Below are 18,245 nucleotides of genomic sequence, written 5' to 3' on the forward strand. Positions count from 1 at the left end.
CTTATGACAATAAGCAGGGAGTTTTTGTTACCACCTGGCAAGAATAAACATCTCAGCCTTCCTCTTCACTGATACCACCCTGGCAAGGGCACTTGGTGTTTCAATACAGCCTGTGAGAGTGAAAGTTTCAGGCCCTAGTTTGGCCTTTGCTTTCAGGGGTTGGGATTGGGATAGGATGACAGGTTTTTCTGTGGTGTTGTGCCAGAATAGTTCAGGTATTTTAATCTAAGTGTACCTTCAAATAACACTATTTTGCTTCACAGATAGTACTAGGTATAGATTATCCTAAATTCATCTCTCTATTGCTATTTCTCATTTCATCTACCTATATGCTACAGTCACTCAAATATTGTCACCATTACTTTAAACATTCTAAATTTAAAATATAAAAAGTAGAATACTTTATTTTGTTTTTGTTTAGATCTAAAATGCCCCCCCCCACCAAATTTCATGTGTTCTAAGGTGGGACTTGCTCAAAGTGATTGAATCAAGAGGGCTCTAACTTCATCAGTGAATTAACCCATTGATGATATCATAATTTCATGGCATTATTGGGAGGTAATGGAAACTTAGAAAGTAGGGCCTACTGGAAGGAAGTGGGTACTGGGGGCAGGACCTTTGGGAATATATCTAGTTCCTGGTGTCTTCCTCTCAGGCTCTTTCCTTCTGTCTCTTCTTGGCAGCAGTGAGCTGCGAAGCTTTTCTCTGTCTTGCCCCTCCACTGTGATGCTTCTGCCACGGTACAGGTCTAAAATAAATGGATCTAGCTGACCATGGACTGAAACCACTGAAACTGCAAGCCAAAAGATATCTTTTCTCTTTTACATTGTTCATGTCTTTTGTCCTATTGATGGAAAGCTAACACAGCTTTCATTTAGTCCTTCTCTGACACTTCCTTTTTTATGTAGACTTGAATATATGACCTATATATTTCTTCTACCAGAAAAACTTATTTCAATCCTAGAGAAATGGTCTGTTGGTTATAAAGTTCTCAGTATGTTTGTCTGAGAAAGTCATACCTCCTCCATTTTCAAAGATAATTTTTATGGCTATAGATCTCTATGTTGGTGATATTTATTTATTTGTACATATTTGCAGTACATCATGTTTACATTCTGTGTGAGAAGTTGCTATGTGTATGTAACATATCTTATTTCCCTTTTAAATCACCTTTCCTTCCCTTCCTTCCATCTCTTGATTCCCTTCCCATTGGAGGAAGATCTATCTCCCTAATTCCTATTATCTTTCTTCTGTTTTGCTCTTTATTTATAATGTGGGTTTCTCCTATAAGAGAAACCATGCAATATTTAATAATCTTGTGTGTCTGATTTCTCTTAACATTATCGTCTGAAGGTGTTTCCATTTTCTTACAAATGCCTCAAGTTTAACTCTCTTTATGGCAGAATAGTACTCCACAAATACCCTATTTTCTTTATCTCTTCATGTGTTGATGGACATATAGGCCACTTCTAAGATTTACCTATTATTAATCATGCTGCTACAGTTATTTCACTCCGCTGTCTTCAAACTTTCACTGTTTCTTCTAATACTACATATTCTTGTTCTTCTAAAAGAAAAATAGTATTTCACTTATGGCTTATTTTCAATAACTTTTTTTCTTTTTGTGTGTATGGTTTTTTGGTATTTATCTTGTTTGTTGGTCGCTAAGCTTCCTGGATCTGTGTCTTGTGTTTGTCAATAATTTTGGAAAGTTCTGAGCCATTGGTATTTAAATACTTGAATCACCTCAAGCCATATTGTTATTATGCTCTATTCTCTTTCTTTTCCTTCTGGTACTGCAATTATGCTATATGTTTTTAAATTGTCCCATTTTCTTAAATGTTATATTTTCTGTTGTACTGATTCATTTCTTTCATTTTCAATTAATTAATTTGCTGTTTAGTTTGGAGAATTTCTGTTGAGCTATCATCAAGCTCATTGATCCTTTTCTTAGCCACATCTAGTAAACTGAACATTCCATCACAGCTATTCTTCATTTATGTTAAAGTAATTTTGAATTTGAGGCCTAGGGAATTTTTCCCTTGGGATTGGGTTCAGAATGCTCAGGAATGCAGACATAGGACCCCTACATCAGAGAGAGAAGGAAATCTGGTTACTGTTCTAGCTGGTGGCAGACTTCAGCATCATTGGTCTGGCTCTGGTCTTAGGTGCATGTAGCATGCAAGAGTTGTGGGGTCAGGAAGGTTTCCACATAGATTTCAGAAGAAGGTCTGAGAGGCTAGACAGTGTGCCCATGAGAGGGCAGTGTAGGAAGGTGTAAGTGCAAAGCTGAAGGCCCGGTGGAGAACCCAGAAGGTTGGAGAAGCCAGAAATATGGATTGTCTCCGGAAAGCTGCAAGGAGTGAGCAAAGCTGACCATGAGGGCTACAACCACTGGCAAACCCTGGCAGAGCCACCCAAGCCATTTGGAGTTCATGTCTTGCCATGGACTGCCCCAGGTGCTGGACATAGAACTACGGATTCAATGTTTGCCCTGTTAGATTTTAGTCTTGCTTTTGTCTTTCCTTCCTTTCTATCCTATTTGTATCTTTTGGAGTGGGAATGCTGTGCAATTGTAGGTTGGAAGTGTTTAACTTTCTTTTCATTTTCACAGGGGCTGGCAGCTAAGAGTTTGCCTTAAATTTCAGAGCAGACTTTGGAATTGGACTTCTCGGCAGTGTTGAAATTTTGGGACTTTGGTAACCTGTAGAGATGGACTAAATGCATTTTGCATAAAGGAATGTTCGTGAGTCTTTTGGGGTCGAAGGGCAGAATGTTATGTCTTATGTCTAGATGTCTCCCCAAAACCTGATGCATTCATAGGTAGGGCTGTTCAGAGGTGGCTGGATCTAGGATGTGTGAATTTGGATTAGGGATGTCTGATAACTGATTCACTCCATGGATTGGATTAACCTGGTTCTGGGTGTGGCTGAATGAATTTATTGAAGAGAGAAGACCCACATTAGGTTTGAGTGGCACCAACCGATAGATTTGTAGCCTGAATGAAATAAAGAGGGCAAGTGAGTCTCACTGCTGCTTCTGTCTGCCTGCCCCACTATGGACTGTTTCTCCCCTGCCCTGCTCTTCTGCCATGACACTCTGTCTTGGAACCAGCTGACTATGGACTGAAACCTCTACAAACTATGAGCTAAAATAGCTAAAATAAACCTTTCCTTCTTTGACTTGTGGATGTTGGGTATTTCATCCCAGCATTAAGAAAGTAACTGAGACATTAGTCCACATTATAGTCTCCAGCAATTCATTAAAATTACCATTTAAGCATTATTAAACATTTATGGTTTTAGCAGCTTTTTCTCCCAATGAGGCAGATTTTGGTGGTGATTCTTTAGAGTCACCTAAAGGTTGATTGATACTGTAATTAATATTGTACCTTACAACTAAAGAGAACTTAAAGAACATTCACAAACAAGAACTTCTAGAACTACTTAAAAAGTGGCAAGAATGATGGAATAAGTGTGTCTGAAACTAGGGACTATTTGTTCAAAGTAAGAGGGAGTATTCTAAAGGAAATTAATTGCGATGTGTCTTTTACTGTAATACATTTTTAAAAATTTAGATATTCATCATATTTGTTGACCTTACATTGTATTTTTACCAGTCTTTAGAATTGTTTTTGAGAGGGTGTCAGTTAATATAAGCTACTTCATTATTTTAGTTACTTTTGTCATTTCTGAGACAAAATACTTGACACTCAAAGTTAAAGGAGGAAAAATTTATTGTAGCTCACAGTTGTAGAGATTTCAGTTCATAGTTGGCTGGCTCCAAGGCAGAGTGGCATGGCAGAGGGGCATCACAGCGGAGAAATAGTTCATGGTAGACAGAAGGCAGGAAAAAATGCAGCGAAGTAGTGAAGTAGTGAGGAAACAGCAGCCTCTTATCTCTTCCAGGCTACCTACCCTTTGGGTGGTGCCACACACAGAGGGTAGGCCTCTCCCATACACAGGGTAGGCCTTTTCATTATCCACAACCAGAACTATGCCAAACCAATCAGTAGACTAATTTATTAATCACAAACCCTTAATCCCAGCATCATACACTTAGTCCCAGTGAAATACACCCTAGATCTAGCACCCTCTGAAAAGCCCCACTTATGACTGCATGAGGATTTGGGGAGACATTTAGACACAAATCATAACATCCATCAGGGCCAAAAATAACTCCTCTCTCAAAGAGGTTTAACAAAATACTTACAGAGCAAACAACCCATACACAAAGCCTTAGAGACTGTAGGTTTGGTTTCAAATCACCCCTATAAAGTGAATATTGTGTTAAAATTAGTCAAACAAATGTTTTGGATTCCTGGTGTACATAAAAGTTATTTTTTCATGATAGTGTAGTCTATTAAGTGCATTATCAGCATTATATCTAAGAAAGCATGTGCATATCTTAATTTAAAAATATTTATTGCTAAAAATGCTAATGATCATTTGTACCTTCAGTGAATCATTATCATTTTGGTGATAGAAGAATATCTTGCCTTCATACTGATGGCTTTAGCCTGATTGGGAAAGTGGTTGCTAAAAGTTCAGGTATCTGTGGCAATTTCTTAAAATTAGATAATAATTAAGTTTGTTATATCAACTGACTCACAAAAGTTTTGTTTTGAGACAAGATTTTATTAACTCACTATGTTGCCCAGGCTAGGCCCAGATTTATAATCCTGTCTCAACTTCCCAGAGTGGTGCAATGACAGCTGTGTACCACCACACCCAGCTCACATAAACTGGTTCTTCCTTTCATGAAATATTTCTCTGAAGCATGCAATGCTATTCGATTATTTTTTACCTATACAAGAACTTTCAAAATTGGAGTAAATGCTCTGAGATCCAGCTGCTGCTTTATCGGCTAAATTTACATAGTATGCTGAATTTTATTTATTTTCATTATAACAGTGTTCACAGCATCCTCACCAAGAGTATATTCCATCTCAAGAAATCATTTTCTTTCTTCATTCAGAAGCAACTCCTTGTCTGTTAAAATTTTCCATGAGATTATAGCAATTCAGTGAAATTATTTTAGGTTCCAATTCTACTTCTAGTTCCTTTGTTATTTCAGCTTATATGCAGTTACTTCCTCCACTGAAGTCTTGAACCTCTCAAGACCTCCTTTTGAGGTTTGGGAGCAACTTCTTCCAAATTCTTGTTAATACTACTGATAATCTGACTTCCTCCAATAAACAAAGATCTTAATGACAGTTAGAATAGGGAAGACTTTCCAGAAAGTTTCAATTTGCTTCTCTTAGATCCATCACAAGAAACTATGGAACTCACTATCTATGAAATGTATTTCTTAAATAATAATAAAATTTAAAATTCAGAATGGCTTTTTAAACTATGAGCTGCAGATAGGATGCTGTGTCAGCAGGCATAAAATTATGAATCTTCTAGTACATCTCCATTACTGTTGTTGGGCGGTCAGGTGCACTGTCAATGAGCATAATTTGGAAAGGAATCTTTATGTATTTTTTCCTGAGCGGAAGTTTTCAACAGTAAACTTAAAATGTTCAGTAAACTATGTTATTAAACAGATGTTTTGTCATCCAGGCTTTTTTTCCATTTCATGAACACACTCCAAAACAATTACAAAAAAAGTAAATTTAGTATGATTTTTAAGGGTCATATGACTTCCAGAATGGTAAATAAACATTGGCTTCCACCCCAAGTCCCCAACTTCATTAGTACCTAGTGAGAGTCTGTCTATCCTTTGATGCTTTGAGGCCAGGCATTGACTTCTCTTTATCTATGACAGTCCTATGGATAATATATTCTTCCAATATAAGGCTGTTTCAGCTACATTAAAATCTGATGTTTAGGGTAGCTCACTTTATTAATTATCCTAGCTAGGTCTTGTGAATAACTTGCTGCAACTTCTACATCAGCATTTGCTGTTTTGTCTTGAACTTCTTTGTTCTGGAGATGGCATCTTTTCTTAAGTCCGATAAACTTTTCTTTTATCAATTTTTCATCCTCTTATCCTTCACAGATTGAAAAGTGTTAAGATCTTCTTCTGGCTTAGGTTTTAGCTTAAAAAATATTGTATCTTATTTGGTTTTCTGTCTACATCACTAAAATTTTATATTCGCAAAAGGGCTATGCTTTCTTACTGTTTGTATGTTCACTGGAATAGCACTTTTAGTTTCCTTCAAGAACTTTTCCATTGTATTCACGAGGTTTTCTATCTATTTTGGCTTTTGACATGCTTTTCTCTCTAAGCTAAATCAGTTCTATCTTTTGATTTAAAGTGAGAGATGTGATGAGAATTTCTTTCACTTGAACTGTTAGAGGCCATTATAGGGTTATAATTGGCATGATCTCAATACTGTGTATCAAGGGATAAGGAGGCCTTTCTTGATTACTTTTCTCTTGTTGCTGGGACAAAATACCTGATGTCCAAAATTAAGGAAGGAAAGGTTTATTTCACTTACAGTTTGTGGAGGTTTCAGTCCATACTTGACAGGTTACAAGGCAGAGTGGCACATGGCAGAGGGCTACAGCTCATGGTGGCAGAACACAGCAAAAGGAACAACCACAAAAGGGAGGAATGGCGGCAAGCAGCCTCTTCCTCTCCCTTACATATGCAAATTATCCACCCTAGGGCGGGTGTAGCTCTCACACCCATAATCAATCAAACTCCAAAAGCCTGCCCCAAGGCCACATGAGGTTTTGGGGGGACACCCAGACACAAACCATAACAAGGCCCAAAGCCAAAGAGAGAGACAAAGTAACAGGTATTGGTAGAGCAGTCAGAATTTTTATAACATTTATCAATTAGGTTTGTGGTACCCCAAAAGAATGACAAAACTAAGGAGATCACTAAATAGAAATCACCATAACAAATATAATAATGAAAAAGTTTGAAATGTGTAAGAATTAATAAAATGTGATACAGAGATGCCAAATAAACATAAACTGCCACAAAAATGGTGCTGATAGACTTATTTGATGCACGACTGAGAGAAAACTTCAATATGTAAAAACTGTAATACCTGCGAAGTACAATAAAGCAAAGTGTAAAATGTGAAGTATTCCTGTATTATGTATATACTGCTGTAAAGGAGATAAAAAATTATGCAACACATTGTATGGTAGTTGAATCCTGTTCTAAAAGGAGCAAGGAACTGTACAAGGAAGATAAATCACAAAATCATCTCATCTATGAAAATGGAAAACAATCTTAATAGCAAATGGAATCCAGCAAAGTATTAAGCTTATTATGGTTTAAATAGAGTTTATTCCAGAAACAGAGAGGCAGCTCATTATCAGAAACTCTTCTCCCATGTTTAAAACTATAAAAAAGACCTAAATCAACAAAATTTTTTAAAAGAATAAATATAACTATTGGTATTAAAGAACAAAGCATCATATGTTGAATCACTATGACTACAGATAGAAAAGTTAAAAGAAACTATGGAAAAACTTTGAGAATTTGTGAGAAAATTTATCCTGGCTCTTACTTAGATGTGTTTATGACATCTATAGTTGTCAAAAATATTAAAAATTACTAATTAAAAGATTATGGTTGTAATAGCTATGAATCTGTAAAACTCCTTTGTAATACACCTATATGGACAAAAACAGTCTAACAAAATTACCAAGTCAGATTCCTAATTCACATTCATATAAAACTATATGTCAAATGGAATTAGAGCCAAATATGAAAACCTAACTTTAAAACTCTAAGAAAAACAAATGAGAAACTATCTGTATGATTTTATAAGTTATTTTTATTTGCATTATATAGCAGAAAAAATAAGATCAATTTATATGTAATCACATAACTAGAGTTTAAAATGCATGCAGTGGAAAAGCAAATTGCAGACTATGTAGTGTTCTCACTCCATGTTCGTGTAACTTTATATAATTTATAGTTATGCAATTGATGTAAATTTTCAACCAATACTATGTATGGTTTATGCATTTTCTTATATACAGTATATAATATAATATAAAAATGTGAGTTTGAAGGATGCAATTTAAAGTTCTCTAAGTCTTTATCTCTGAAAAAGTAATGGAACTAGGCAAGAAAACAAGTGAACGTCTATTTTCTAATGTTATGTTTTACATAAAAATATAGTCAAAACGGAAAAAACACATTAATACTTATAAGTTATAAGTGGTGGACACATGAACATTTCTTACATAATTCTGCTTCCATTTCTGATTCACAAGATATTACATAGGGCTTGTAGATGGAAATCAACCTTTCACTTCAGGAAGAGTTAGGAAAGAGTGCTCATTGAGAAAATTTCCACAGAAACATATTTTAAATAAACAAGTAAGCAAACAAAACCCAGGGCAAAATGAGTTGAATTTATCAGTGACAATGGATCCATTTGTAGGAGTGGAAAGGAATGCTGATAATAGATGTCAAAGGTGTTAATATTTTCCTCTCAGGAAACTAGGTGTGACTAAACTTCACTGAATGTTTGTGAGGCGTTATTGGACTAAAAGCAGAGAAAATCACCATTGAGAGAACCCACCACCACAGAAGCTGCCACCGTGGATGAAAGCTGCATTCCTGCCTAATAAATTCCATACCCTGGCTGCAGCCACCTGCCAACTCTGAGCCCACGCTGCATTTTGTTTCCCCTTGGCACAGAGCAGCAGAGGTGTTGACCAACTGACTTTTCAGGTTGGAAATAAGGTCAAACCAGGGAAAGAAGACTGGCCTGGAGGCTTGGCAGGTATAGGGAGAAATAACAGACTGAGCCAGCAGCACAAGCCCAAAGATAAGCCCAAAGCTATTGTAAACTACAAAAACAAAAGGGGATTTTACCCCAAAAATGATCCCTTCACAGCCAGCTAGAGTTACAGAATAAATCTAGTGAAATGCACACCATATTGGAGAGGATTTAATTAGGAGTCAGCTTGGGAAGGGGTTAATATTTCTGAACCACGGAACAACTACAGAACACCAGTATTGCACTACCACAGTGAGTATGTGAGAAACAGCCACAACAGACAGCCATAGAGAGGGTGGGAGCTAGACACAGAAATTCTTAGAAGTTAAAGCTCAGGCCAGGAAGGACATGGTACCCTGCACTCTGCAGTGAGAGACCAGATATTGGAAGTGTGGCTTTCAGAGGTGGCTGGATCTGAAAGTGTTGACATTAAGTCCAGCGGTCTGGTTGAATCCCCACTGAGTTGCCTACAACCAGAAGAGACCAGTGATCTGATTGACTTCCCCATCTACCAATGTGCACAGTATATGCCTCAGCTTGTACAGCTGCCCCCATCTGGTGTGTATGGGAGGGCCTCTGGAGGAAGGGCACTTCAAAAATCCACAGGCTATAAAACTAGGTGGAAAAGAATGATAACTTCCTAGATTCCAAATTGCAGATCCTGGAAACAAACCACTGACTAAATAAAACAGACTTTTTTCGACTCATTGTTTTTCTTTTTTTCCTTCATCATTTTAATGGAGTTTAGATTTTTTCTCCTCTTTTAATTTTATTTCCTTTTAATTTATTTCCTTCTGATTTTTTCCCTTTTTTCTTTTTTCCTTCTTTTCCTTGTTTGTTCTTTTTTGTTCTGTTGAATTTTACTCCTTAACAAGATATTTTATCCATTTTTCTCTCCTCCTGCTCATCTTCCATTAATTAATTTTTCAAATCTTACTTTTCTCATCCTCCTGTTCCCCACCCCCTCTTCTTTACTAGCTTTATTATTCTTTAGATAATTAAATCTATGCTATTACTGTTGAATATTTTTATATTATAAATAGAGACAGTTGTATTTAGCAGATATTTACTGTATGTCAATATTTGTTTGTCTTCATGTTCATACTATACAGATCTCTCTTCTATGGTTCAGGGTAGCATATAATTGATTCTTACAGTATGTCAATATTCAGTTTGTCTTTAACACTATTACTGTTGCTAGGTTTATTGCTACTGTCAGGGTGGCATAATTGTTGCTACTAATTGGTTTTTTTGTATGCCAAAGTCTGGATGGCCTATGAATCATTAACAAGACTGCAGCTTGTTCCCAGAGAACAGGGTCCTGGACTGAGTACAATGTAGTTGCCTCCTACAAAGTAACAAAGTACCTGAATCTTGAAACAGAGGCAAATGCCTATACCTAACCATGTCCAGAGTACATAACTGAAAAGCAGACATGAATTAAAAAGGTTTCCATACTAATATCAAGGTTTTTTTTTGATTCATGGGGGAGCAAGACAGGGGAAATGAAAAGCCAAAATGTCAAACTATCGAAGAGGATAATAGAGGGCATACAAAAAAGATCAATATGATGTTCAGTGAGCTCAAAGAACTTATAACTAAGCAAAACAATTTCTGAGTTTACAGAAGACACTAATATAAAGCTACTTGAGATAAACAAAATGATACAAAATATAAATGATCACTTTACCAAATAATTATAGCCCTTAAAAAGATGCCAAACAGAAATATAGTCAATTGAAAGTATGGTCAGAAGTGACCAATGGAATAACAGAGTGTCCAAACTAGAAGATAAGACTGATGTCAGTAACCAATTATTCACAGATACCTTAAAAACAACAAAAGAAGATGTAAAATGGATCTCACAGCTGCTAGATGATCCAAAGAAGACAAAGATTAATTGAATTAGTGAAAAATCAGAACATAGCACAAATCACATAAAAATCTGTCACAAAAATAATAGTAGAAAACTTTTCAAATATGAGCAAAGATTTTATCATATAAATAAGTAAGGCATATAGAAACCTAAGTTTGATCAGAAACCTATAGAAACCTAGCCATGATCAGAAAAGAACCCTTCCATGACCAATCACACTAAAAATCTGAGAAGTCCAACACAAGGACAGAATCTTAAAAGGTGTTACAAAATACCAATAAATTGCTAATAAAGGTAAACCACTAGAATTATAACAAACTTCTCAACACAAACCTCAGTGGCCAGACATGCTTAGAGTAGTATTTCAAGACTTAAAGAAAGTCATCAGTAGTATTTCAAGACTTAAAGAAAACAACTTCCAACCTAAGCTGGATATAACCTACAAAACTGTATTTCAAAATTGATGGAGAAAAAAGATCTTTCCATGACAAAGAACACCTTAAGAAATTTACAAGCACTGAACCTCACTTGAAAAATATCTCATGGATATCCTAGAAAAAGAAATGAAGTTTATAATGCTTAAAGGTGTAATAGGATTGTTATGGTTTATATTATTTCTAAATGCCCCGCTAAAGCTTCATAGGTGGTGCTTTGGGGAGGCAATTATATCATGTGAGTGTGACACTCACCAGTGTGGATAAGTCTGCTGATGAGTTTATAGTGAAACGTGATGTTGGGCACTGAAGCCTGGTTGAAAGAGACAGTCACTGAGAGTGTGGCCCGAAAGGGTCTATCTCCCTTACCACTCCCTGATCTGTCTGTCTGTCTGTCTGTCTCTCTCCTCTCCTCTTTTTTCTGTCTGTCTCTGTGTCTCTGTAACTCTGTCTCTTTCTTCCTTCTGGCCACATGCCATGAAAGTACTCCCCCATTACGTGGCCCTGCCTTGGAGCCATCGAACTATAGACTGAAACTTTTACAAACTGTGAATCAAAATAAATCTTTTCTTCTTTAAACTGTGGGTGTCAGGTATTGTGATTTAATGATGAGAAAGTAACTAAGACATGGGTGAAACATCAGGCAAGGTGAGAAGTTAAAGAAAAGGGGGAAAGAGGAATCAGGAACAGAAAAACAGTGCAATAACAGAAGTAATTTGATACCTTTCTGTAATAACTCTCAATGTGATTGGTCTCAATTCCCCAATCAAAAGTCAGAGACTGGAAGAATGGATCAAAACCAAAGTCTAACAGTATACTATATATAAAAAAAATGTTTAACCCCCAAAATTAATAGACTATAAATTGAAGGATGGAAAAAATATCCTATGTGATGAGAAACAAAATAAGCAGGAACAGCTATGCTATTCACAGAAAAAGTGAACTTCAAGTCAAAATTGTCCAGAAGAACCAAGGAAGGTAACTGCATGTTGGTTGAGGGAGCAATTCAACAGAAAGATGTAACAATTATTAACATATATGCACTGAACATCAGTGCACCAAACTTCATAGACACTACTGGACATAAAAATCAAATATAACTGAACACAATTATAGTGGGGAACCTCAGTACCCCACAGTCACCAGTAGATCAGCTAGACAAAAAAAAAATCAACAAATAAATATTAGAGTTGAACCAAATCTTCAAACAAATGAACTTAATAAATATCTGCAAAGTGTTTTGCCAAAAAACAGAATACACATTTTTTAAGCAGCACATGAAATTGTCTCAAAAATAGAACACATATTAGCTAACAAAGCTTGTTTAAATAAATGCAAAGGAATAAAAATGCAAATAAAAGAACACTGAAATTTCATCTTATTTCAGAAAGAATGACTATCATCAAGAAATCAAATAATAACAAATCCAAATGATAATAACAACCAACCAATGATAATAACAAGACTGCATGGAAAAAGGACCCCCTCTACATTGTTTATTGTTGTTTATTGAAAATATTATGACTACTGTGGAAATCAGTATGGAGGTATCTCCAAAACCTAAAACTAGGAATTTGACTCAACTGTTCCCCTTCTAGGTATCTTCCTAAAACAGTTAAGGATACCATATTATAGTGATACATGCATACCTGTGTTTATAGAAGCATAGTTCACAATATTTAGATCTTGAAAGTGGTCTGTATATTCATCAATAGATAAGTGAATACAGAAAACATAATGTCATACACAATGGGGTACTATTTTGCCATAGAAAAGATAAACTTGAGTCATTAGTAGGAGAATGGATGCAGATGGAGACCACAATATTAAGTGAAATAAACTGGACACACAAGCTTAAATATTACATGGTTTATCTTATATAAAACCCCAAAATAGAGATAAGAACAAAATAAAAGACAGGCAATAGGAAATAGGGATATAGATGTTTTGCAAAAGGGAAGGGGGTCAAGAGACAGAGGGAGTTATGGAGGGGAGAGGAATGGAATGGAAGAAGAATTAATATGTTTAATGTATCACCTCTTCACAAGGAATGTAATCATTGTGTACTGTTAATATGTACTAATAAAAATAAATGTTGAAAATAAGCCTTTATTACCCATTAAAATGTACAGTAATGTTTTTTCAATTAAAACGACTGTAGCCTCATTAAAACTAATTTCTTCTGTTTGCTACTGACTTAATTCTTGGCTACCAGATTGGTTGTTTGGGAATCAGAGAACAGTCATTTATTTATGAATTAAGAAGGAGCTGATACTGCAGATGTTCTGAGCACAATCTTAGTGCAAATTTATTTTCTAAAAATTGAGGACATGTTATGAATGTATATTTGTACAAATGCCTGGGACTGCCTCCTGTCCCCTACCCCTATTTCTAATTATTTTGGATAGGTTTTTGTTTTTTTTTTACCTTAGAAGTGGAAAGAACTACTTAATCTTAAGGGCATTGTCAATTACAGACATGGAATATGGGATAGAAAGAGGTAAAATTGTTGGTCCAAGGTCTTTCAACTCATTATTGGGTCTCCTTCCAAAGACTCTGTAAGTAACTGTAAGTTTGATTTCTAAAATTAGCCCACCACTATTAAAAAGGCAAATATTAAATGGTACCTTTGAAAAAGAAAAGGTACCTTTGGTATACCATAGCTTTTCTTGTTCACAGGAAGCCCTTGGAAAAGGGAGCCTATTTGAGATTTAGGTTTGTCGTGTCAGTTTCTCCTTAATGTCCCTTGTACACTCAGGATGAAGTTCCTGAGCTTTACAAAGATATGGCCTTTCTCCTTTCTTTATGACAGAGAGTGGTACAACTAAAGGCCATGCAAAAATGCTATTACGTGGCCATGTCATTGAATGCCTCTTGAATAACTTTCCCTTCACAATTAATCTCTCTCTTCCATCTATATGGAATCAGCTGTTCTTGACAAATACCTTCTCATCATTAGTTTCATTGACCCTCAAAATCCCTGAATCAGACTCCTTTACTGCAATTTTCCGGAGGAGAAAATTGAAATGCAAGAAAGGAATAGGCTGAATTGGCAGCAGAAACCAAGGCTCTTTTCAAGACACCTACCTTGAATCTGGGCATCTAGCCTTCCTTCCAGGCTGCATGAGCCTGTCTGGCACAAACTAATATGTACTAGGGCCTCCCCACCAGAATCCTAAGGCAGCATGAAGGCTGAGGCATGGGAGGAAGGGATTAAGTGGTGAAGGGAAAGGGAAATGATTATCACCTTCAAAGGATGCATGTAGAAGTCAAATAGAAGCAGCATAAAACCTAGACTCATGAAGTCTTAAAGGATTCTTGTCTAGATATACAAAATGTAAGTCAAGTGTTTTCAGAGTTCCCATTGCATCAGAACTTCCTAGAAGTATTTTTCTTAAAATTTTAAATTTAGCTCTTGAATAGTTAATAGATTAACTTTACTTAGAAATAAAAAAAAAATTAAGGATATATAGTGAGACATCTTCTCACTTCCATGTTTTGGTGATCTCATTTCCCTCCTAGACAAAAAACAATTTTATCAGTTTTTGTATATCAGTGATTTTAAGCACTTATAAGTAAAACATAATTTCTCCCCAAAATATTTTTAAACAGAAGGTACATTCTATACATATTGTTCTTGACTTTTCCTTCCCCCCCATAAGCAATGTATCTTGGAGACAGTTTCATATTAGATCACAAAGACTTTTCTTTTCTTGGTGGTACTGGGAATTGAACCCAGGGCCTTCTGCCTGCAAGACAGGAACTCTACCCCTGAGCCACATCTCCAGCCCTTACAAAGACATTTCTATCTCTTTAGTGCATATGATTTTCACCTAGCCAATTCTCTATTTCAAAACCATTAAATTGTTTTTAATCTTTCGCTATTACAAATGGAACTGCATTTGTGTGTAATAGACGACTAACAGAACTAATTTCAATGTAATTTCTTATACTCCAGCCACGTGGCCTTGGGCAAGTCAGTCAGAATTTTGACCTTTTAGAAATGGGAGGAGTGTTAATGACCACTTGATGTAGTATTTTTTCAAAGCAGATCAAAGCATGTGCATGGAACACTCATCCCAAAGGATGTCCCCTAGAAATTGACAGTACATTTAAGGCTGAGTACACCACAGTGAAAAGAATAAATTAATACAAAGTATTATGGCTTGTATCTAGACATTCTCCCAAAGCCTCATGCAGTCATAAGTGGGGCTTTTTAGAGGTGGTTGGATCTAGGATGTGTGGGATGCTGGGATTAAGGACGTGATGCTAGGATTAAGGATGCTCTACCATGGGTGTGAGTGTTATACACACTAAGGGCAGGTAGTCTGGATACGATATAACAACAGAAAAAGGGTTGCTGCTTGTCACTGCTGCTTGTTGTCTTACTGCCTTCTGCCTTCTGCCTGCCATAAACTGTTTGTTCTCTACGATGCCTCTTTGCCATGCCATCCTTCCTTGGAGCCAGCCAACTATGAACTGAAATCTCTGCAAACTGTGACCCAAATAAGTTTCTCCACTTTTAACTTTGGGTGTTGAGTATGTTGTCTCAGAAACAAGAAAAGTAAGGAAGATACAAATTTATTTAATAATGGGTTTATATTTTTTCAGGGCATATCTATTAATATGCTACAGAATTAGTGTTCCTTAGAATATACTTTGAGAAAAGGTAATCTAGCTGGCCATGGGGGCACGGGCTTATAATGTCAGCATTCTGCGAGTCTGAGGCAGTATGACTGCAAGGTCAAACTCAGCATGGGATCTAGGGTGAATTAGTGAGACCCTGTCTCAAAATTAAAGTAAAAGCGGTGGGTATGTAACTCATTGTAAAGGCCCCTGGTTCATTCCTCAGTATCAGAAAAATAGTGCAGGCTAGTTTTAACATTCTCTTATTTCACAGATATGAACTCAGAGAGGTTTCAGATGTTCAGAAGCTAACACATGTTTGAATAATATAGCTCAATAAACATTGTTTGACTTGCTTTAATCAGTCAAGACGTCTACGTAGAGACATCATACAAACCTGTAAAATAAATTTAGGAAGATTTAAAGAGCACTAAAAATTGATGAGACTGAGACAGGACATGATAAAGTCACTGGAATTCAGAGATAAATGAAAGTCACTTACAATTTACAGATGAAATGAGACAATATGAATCACAAAAGATGACCAAACTGAGAGGTGGAGGTAGAAGGGATTAAACAGTCCAAAAAAGCAAGAAGTATGTTCTACTTGCACAACAAATTAGTTTGATGAGGCCTCTAGTCACCAATCTTTCTTTAATATATTCACTCAACAATCATTATCCACCATCTGCTGTGTACCTTGAGGGATTCTAGGTATTAGAGATATAACAAAGAATAAGATAATGTCCCTGCTTTCACAAATCTGACACTCTAGTGTCTCATACTGGGAATGAGTACAAAAAAGAAACAAATAAGATGATAAATGGTTACACAGTGCATTGAACTGGGGGGAACTATCTTTTTACAAAAAGTGCCCAAGGAGGGCCACTTTGAAAAAGGTGACACTGGGTTTGAATCCTGAAAGAAGTGGGGACATCATGCGGATTTCAATACTTTAGGCAGCCAAGACAAAGGATTCTTCATGTGTCTTCAGTTGTAAGATCTGTAAATATGATTTAGTCTGTGCCTAAAAATTAGCACTCCATTACCTAGTCTTTTCTATTGTTCACTAGAGTTTCATGTAAATAATTATAACTTCCCCATTATATTATAAGTTCTTTGGAGAACGGCATATTGTTCCTATGTTTATCAACTGATTGAGAACAACGAATCTACAAATAATACTGCTAGGTGAATATAGTGCTGCATTCAGTTTGCTAATGGAGTTTGCAGTTCTTCATTTTCCCACTACTTCTGTTTCTTGTGTATTTTTAAATTTAGTACTGAAGAATGAATTGTAGTTTCAAAAGGCAAAAATGGGAAAGGGAAGAACAAGAAAATTTTCACTCACAGTTCTTATATTGAGGTGTGAACAGCTTAGTAAAGAAATTGAAAGTTCAGCACTAGAGTTACACTTTAAAGGAGAAGATTTCATAAGATGGAGAAGGGAATGAAACATATTCCAAAGCAAAAAAAATAGTACTAGCGTGAAAGTTCATATGTACTGTGGGAAAAAAAATCATTGCTTCAATTGGAGCACAATATGACAAAGATAAGGAAGGTACAAAATGGAGAGAGATAAAGCTGGAAAAATAAGTGATACCCAGATCATGACAGGTCTTACATATTATCCTAAAGAGCTGATTTTACAATATAAAATAGGAAGTTATCTCTACAATATAATCTCTATGACAGTATCCTTAGTCTGCCTTATTCCCCAGTGTATTGTTATTCTCTGTTGCATGTCTAGTACATAACAGGTTTTGAAAAATAGTTATTGACTTAATCACTGTTTTTAAATCAAAGAATGATATAATTAGATGTGTATTTTAGAAAAATAACTAGTGGCAGTGATGAGAAGGGATTGAAAATTGAGATAAGTTATAGACAGGAAGACTAGTTAACTGATTCATGACAGCCCAGGTGAAATAAAGCAGATCAGGTATACAAAGACTTCTACTATAATCAACAGGAACTTCATTAAATAGATTTGAAATAATTGAATGCTAGCATCAACTATATTTTCTTTAAAAACATTAACACAAGGATATTTAACAAATATTTGGAAAATTAGTGCAGCAAAGACACCAATTCTACATTTCTAATTGGTTTTGTTTATTGAGAGGTCAATTATAGTAATACTCAAGCTGCTGTTTATTTTAGTGAATAATATTTTCTATGATGTAGGTAAAACAATTATTACTTTCTGGCATGCTGGCTAGTTTACACAAATTTCTGTTTGCTAGATTATATCAAAGTTATAAAATTACAAAAGGCAAGAAAGTATTTGTTGAAAATGTTAAGGATATGGAAGAACAAAACAGAATTTTCAATAAAATAAGTAGAAAAGGGGAACCTAAGTCTAGGAGTAAGGACCTCAAACCAACAAACAAAGAAACAAACAGAAAGCACAAGTAAAGGAGATTAGAGACAGGACAAAGGAAATGAAAGGGGTTAATATTGACAGATAGACAGGGATCAAATGGATCTGGTCTTCAACACAAAAAGATCTCCTCGGGGCTGGGGATTTAGCTCAGCGGCAAAAGCGCCTGCCTGGCAAGCGCAAGGTCGTGAGTTCGGTTCCCGGTACCAGAGAAAAACCAAAAAA

At 35.9% G+C, this 18,245-nt stretch overlaps 1 protein-coding gene across 1 annotated transcript in view; it reads right to left on the minus strand.

The window, feature by feature from the left end:
- Hpse2 (heparanase 2 (inactive)) overlaps nt 1-18,245 on the minus strand; it is a 763,300-nt gene that overhangs the window by 188,253 nt on the left and 556,802 nt on the right. The window lies entirely within an intron of this gene.

The sequence above is a fragment of the Chinchilla lanigera genome, unplaced genomic scaffold (assembly GCF_000276665.1).
Source record: "Chinchilla lanigera isolate Chin_1 unplaced genomic scaffold, ChiLan1.0 scaffold00106, whole genome shotgun sequence".
NCBI lineage: Eukaryota > Metazoa > Chordata > Mammalia > Rodentia > Chinchillidae > Chinchilla > Chinchilla lanigera.